This window comes from Oncorhynchus nerka, linkage group LG1, assembly GCF_034236695.1.
Source record: "Oncorhynchus nerka isolate Pitt River linkage group LG1, Oner_Uvic_2.0, whole genome shotgun sequence".
NCBI classification, from domain to species: Eukaryota; Metazoa; Chordata; class Actinopteri; order Salmoniformes; family Salmonidae; genus Oncorhynchus; species Oncorhynchus nerka.
The window spans coordinates 25051018-25057017 of NC_088396.1; positions in this window are offsets into that span (position 1 = coordinate 25051018).

The following is a 6000-nucleotide window of genomic DNA, read 5'->3' on the forward strand; positions in this document are numbered from 1 at the left end:
TTCTATTGGACAAAATCAGGTATGGTTAACACCATTTTGTTCCATTTGTTTCAGGTTTAAGAAATGTTTTTTAACAGAATCGGCGGAATGAATACACTCCTGATCACACCTAAACACAGTTGACAGTTTCATAGCAGCCACGTTGTATTCCATCTCGCATCTAGGTTATACACTCTCCTCCTTTCAGCTCTTCCCTTCACTTGTGGACTTCAATGCACAACACATCAGCTGTAAGTGACAAGGTGAAAAAACCTTTCCAAGTCAAACCACTACACACAGCCTACATCATTGTCACCATATTAGCTAAAGTAATGTCATAGTCAGCATAGCTAATATAACTAACGTGTTAGTAAACCCGCTACAATCATGAAGTAATGTTATTTTGTACAGTCAGTAAGCAGATACACCGGCGGGCCCGGGTGTCAATAAATTTGTAAAACCAAAAGCTTACCTTGACTTGGAAGAGTTCCAGTGTTGTGTTTGATAGTCATAGCCAGCTAGCTAACATAGCAACCCTCTGTTTGAGCAGGGTGTTTCAGTAGACTAAACTAGCTAGCTGCATTTGCTAGCTAAGTAAGTGAAACTGAAAGTGAAAGAAATTATGAAATTGCTCTCTCTATTCCCTCTTGTTCTCAATCACTTAGGAATAAATTAATTTGTTCAAAACTATTTTCTTTCTCTCTCTTTGAGTCAACTACTCACCACATTTTATGCACTGCAGTGCTAGCTAGCTGTAGCTTATACTTTAAGTACTATATTCATTCTCTGATCCTTTGATTTGATGGACAACATGTCAGTTCATGCTACAAGAGCTCTGATAGTTTGGAGGACGTCCTCTGGAAGCTGTCATAATTAAGCTGTCATAACTACTGTGTAAGTCTATGGAAGGGGGTGAGAACCATGAGCCTCCTAGGTTTTGTATTGAAGTCAATGTACTCAGAGGAGGACGAAAGCTAGCAGTCCTCCGGCTACACCACGGTGCTACCCTACAGAGTGCTGTTGAGGCTACTGTAGACCTTCTTTGCAAAATAGTGTGTTATAATCAATCATTTGGGGCGGCAGGGTAGCCTAGTGGTTAGAGCGTTGGACTAGTAACCGAAAGGTTGCAAGTTCGAATCCCCGAGCTGACAAGGTACAAATCTGTCATCCTGCCCCTGAACAGGCAGTTAACCCACTGTTCCTAGGCCATCATTGAAAATAAGAATTTGTTCTTAACTGAATTGCCTAGTCGAATTAAAAAAAAAAAAATGGTTACATGTGATTATATTTAGTATATTTTAAAAGGATAACTTTCTAAATGTTAAAATATTTTGTTTTCATGAAATTCACTGAGGAGCTTGGTCCTCCCCTTCCTCCTTCTGCGGAGCCTCCACTGGTGAGTTCAAATTCCAGGCGAGGTCATATTTTAGCTGAACAGTGATACACATGAAATTGCACATTGTAAAACATGTGATCACATATGAAGTGTTTCAAAAACCCATGTTCACATCTGAAATGTCACATGTGAAGTGTTCCAAAAACAAGTTTTCACATGTGAACTCTTCCAAAAACAAGTTTTCACTGGATTTTACATGTGAAAAGTCACAAGAGAAGTGTTCCAAAACAAAGTTGTGAAATCATGTGGTTCAACATATGATCAATTGAAACTACACTGTTACAGCATCCGGATGCTTCCCACGTGAAACAGTTCGAAACACTTTGTGCATATATTATGATGACATTTTGTGACATTGTTGTTCGTTTTGTTCTTTGGGAAGGTTTTTTTGGGCTGTTCGTGCAGACAAAAATGTTTCTTGAGGCAAGCTGAAGTTCGGTTGCTGAAGTCTACCCCTCTTCGTCGGTGATTGGTCAACAGTAGGGATTCTTCAATTAAATGTTTTTGGGGATACTAGATCCGATACTGGCACAAACTGCTAAAATATGAAATAGTGGAAACAACTTTTAATGTATTTCTACAACTGAACTGTAGTTTGTCAGTAAATATACAACAATTAACTGTATTCAGGAAGTACACAACAATCTAAATCTAATTAAATACATTTTTCACCAGAAATTTAGGAAATGGAATCTGGTTTACATCCTTAATTGACTGGAACTTAAAGGGAATTGACCTCAACATTGGTTACCCCACTTGGGACACAACCACAACTAAGATTTGAACTCACAACCTATTAAATGACAGCAACCTGCATTTCATGCTTTGCCAACAGGGCTGCAAAACTTGTACTTTTAGTGTTTAATGCTGGGTTTCTGTATAAGAACTCTGCTGATGTAAAAAGGGTTTCTTGGCCCCCTGGGTGGCGCAGTGGTCTAGGGCACTGCATCACAGCCACCAGAGACTCTGGGTTTGTGCCAAGGCTCTGTCACAGCCGGCCGCACCCGGGAGATCCATGGGGCGACGCACAATTGGCCTAGCGTTGTCCGGGTTAGGGAGGGTTTGGCCGGTAGGGAAATCCTTGTCTCAATGCGCACTAGCGACTCCTGTGGCGGGCCAGGCGCAGTGCGCACTAATCATGTCGCCAGGTGCACAGTGTTTCCTCCGACACATTGGTGCAGCTGGCTTCCGGGTTGGATGCGCGCTGTCTTAAGAAGCAGTGCGGCTTGGTTGGGTTGTGTTTCGGAGGACGTATGGCTTTTGACCTACGTCTCTCCCGAGCCCGTACGGGAGTTGTAGCGATGAGACAAGATAGTAACTGCTAACAATTGGATACCACGAAAAGGGGGTAACATTCTAAAATAAACAACAACAAAAAAAGTTTAATAAATACATTTGATTGATTGATTGTGGCAATGACTGAGATCGGCCACAGATTTATTGGCAATAATACATTTCTGCACTTCGCTAAGTTGCACGGAATCAAGTCAATAATCGTACAATTATCTGACAATACCATCTAAAAAGTAACAGTGCACCGGCACAATTGACATTAAGTCCTAGATTCAATCAGATCAAGCAGAAACAGCAGATAGCCGATACCTGCAGAGCTGGTGTTTTAGGGTGTCAGAGGTCTGACGACACTCAAATTTAGAATAATTCAAGAAAATAAGGAGGATCTATATTAGTCTTAACAAAGTGTAGATTACTTACAACATTCAAGTGTTCCAACTTGAAAACAAGGCTGTATAGGATTTCTCTTGATGCAGCTCCGTGCAGCCAATGGCAATTTCCGCTTCAGGTGTAATCAAATCAAATCAAATGTATTTATATAGCCCTTCGTACATCAGCTGATATCTCAAAGTGCTGTACAGAAACCCAGCCTAAAACCCCAAACAGCAAGCAATGCAGGTGTAGAAGCACGGTGGCTAGGAAAAACTCCCTAGAAAGGCCAAAACCTAGGAAGAAACCTAGAGAGGAACCAGGCTATGTGGGGTGGCCAGTCCTCTTCTGGCTGTGCCGGGTGGAGATCATAACAGAACATGGCCAAGATGTTCAAATGTTCATAAATGACCAGCATGGTCGAATAATAATAAGGCAGAACAGTTGATACTGTAGCAGCAGCACAGTCAGGTGGAAGTTGAAACTGGAACAGCAGCATGGCCAGGTGGACTGGGGACAGCAAGGAGTCATCATGTCAGGTAGTCCTGGGGCATGGTCCTAGGGCTCAGGTCAGTTGAAACTGGAACAGCAGCATGGCCAGGTGGACTGGGGACAGCAAGGAGTCATCATGTCAGGTAGTCCTGGGGCATGGTCCTAGGGCTCAGGTCCTCCGAGTGGCAGGAGATGCTTGTGGATTGGTTCTACTCTGACAAAACAACCGCTCGGAAATGATAGAATATAGCCTCAAGTGTGCATAAATGCTCTCGGGATTTGAATGTGCAACTTGTTGGTCTGGAGTGCATTAATGTCTCAGCAGTGCCACCAGATATTTGTTTCCAAGAACATACAGTACCAGTCAAAAGTTTGAACACAATTACTCATTCAAGGGTTTTTCTTTATTTGGACTATTTTCTACATTGTAGAATAATAGTGAAGACATACAATCTATGAAATAACACATATGGAATAATGTAGTAACCAAAAAGGTGTTATACAAAATAAAATATATTTTATATTTGAGATTCTTCAAAGCAGCCACCCTTTGTCTTGATGACAGCTTTGCACACTCTTGGTATTCTCTATATCAGCTTCATGATGTAGTCACCTGGAATGCATTGCAATTAATAGGTGTGCCTTGTTAAAAGTGAATTTGTTGAATTTATTTCCTTTTTAATGCGTTTTAGCTAATGTAATGAATTTTCTCCTCCTCCTCCGAAGAGGAGAGGCGAAACGGATCGGAGGACCAATATGCGTCGTGGTAAGTGTCCATGGTTCTTTTTAATGGGTTAAGGTACACATGAACAACTGACTACAAAAAAAAACAAGAAATGTGAAAACTCAAAACAGTCCTATCTGGTGCAAACACAGAGACAGGAACAATCACCCACAAACACACAGTGAAACCCAGGCTACCTAAGTATGATTCTCAATCAGAGACAACTAATGACACCTGCCTCTGATACCCAAAACCTAGAAAAACAAACATAGACTGCCCACCCAACTCACGCCCTGACCATACTAACTAAATACAAAACACAGGAAATAAAGGTCAGAACGTGACAGCTAATCAGTTGTGTTGTGACAAGGCAGGGGTGGTATACAGAAGATGGCCCTATTTGGTAAAAGGCTAAATCCATATTATGGCAATAACAGCTCAAATAATCATAGATTCTTCACTATTATTCTACAATGTAGAAAATAGTCCAAATAAAGAAAATAATAAAAATAATAAAAATAAAGAAAAACAATTGAATGAGTAGGTGTGTCCAAACTTTTGACTGGTACTGTATATTTAGAGCCATATCCCTGTAATGCTTAAAGAAGATCTTATGTCAAGTGTTATTGTGTTGTGGTTGCAGGTTCACCTGCCTCATCTAAAGCCTATTCTTTTTCTGGTTTCCCACACTTTTTTCACACTTTTTAAATTGTAAAAACAACTAAATTAGATGTTCTGTTTTCACAACAATGCTTAGGACAATGCTAACAATGCCTCTCCAGGGGATTACTTTGGAGGTCAGGGAAAAGTTTAAGAAACTTAGATATTTTTGTATAGTTGCCCTTGTGAGCATGCCCTGCAGTGTTGTTGGGTTAGTGGGTTTTCTTTAGTGCAGTAAGCGCACGTGATGTGATTCGGCCCGCCAATGGAATGGGTGAAGTAAGAGGCCAGCGACACTCCGTATTATTCGGAGCCCCATACAGTGCCTTCAGAAAGTCTTCAGACCCCTTGACTTTTTCCACATTTTGTTACATTACAGCCTTATTCTAAAATGGATTAAATATATATTTTTCCTCAGCATTCTACACACAATACCCCTTAATGACAAAGAAAAGACAGCTTTTTAAAATGTTTGCTAATTTATTAGAATTCAAAAACAGATACCTTATTTACATAAGTATTCAGACCCTTTGCTGTGAGACTCGGAATTGCTCACGTCCATCCTGTTTCCATTGATCATCATTGAGATGTTTCTACAACTTGATTGGAGTCCACCTGTGGTAAATTCAATTGATTGGACATGATTTGAAAAGACACACACCTGTCTATATAAGGTCCCATAGTTGACAGTGGGCTGCCTTCTGAGAATTAGTTGGCGAGCGAGTAAACCCACATTACCATCCGTGCTATTGGCCTATGTGCAATCATTGGAAAATAATATCGATGACCTATGAGCAAGATTAAACTACCAACGGGACATTAAAAACGATAATATCTTAAGTTTCACAAGTTTTGGCTGAACGATGACACGAAGAACACACAGCTGGCGGGTTTTACACTGCATCGGCAGGATAGAACAGAAGCCTCTGGTAAGGTAAGACAAGGGGTGACGGTCTATGAATATTTGTAAACAACAGCTGGTGCACGTCTCGAGGTTTTGCTTGCTTGAGGTAGAGTATCTCATGATAAGCTGTAGACCACACTATCTACCTGGAGAGTTTTCATCTGTATTTTTTTGTAGCTGTCT